The sequence below is a fragment of the Penaeus monodon genome, chromosome 24 (genome assembly GCF_015228065.2).
Source record: "Penaeus monodon isolate SGIC_2016 chromosome 24, NSTDA_Pmon_1, whole genome shotgun sequence".
NCBI classification, from domain to species: Eukaryota; Metazoa; Arthropoda; class Malacostraca; order Decapoda; family Penaeidae; genus Penaeus; species Penaeus monodon.
In genome coordinates, this window is record NC_051409.1 from 6080344 (window position 1) to 6080555 (window position 212).

A 212-nucleotide genomic window follows, 5' to 3' on the forward strand; every position below is an offset into this window, starting at 1 on the left:
GGGGGGGGTAGGAATCCCTGTGAAAAAAAAAATCTTGCTTGTTTCGCTAACCAATGGCGTTGTTCTATCCCTTTTTTCTCTCTCTTATTTGTTTATTGAATTTGGGTTTCATCTGTATTACGTAAGATTTCCATTATGTAAAGAGGATTTTGAATATTAATTTTTGTTCAGTTTGACAAAATTTTCGGTTATTTTTAAAAAGTTTTTGTTTC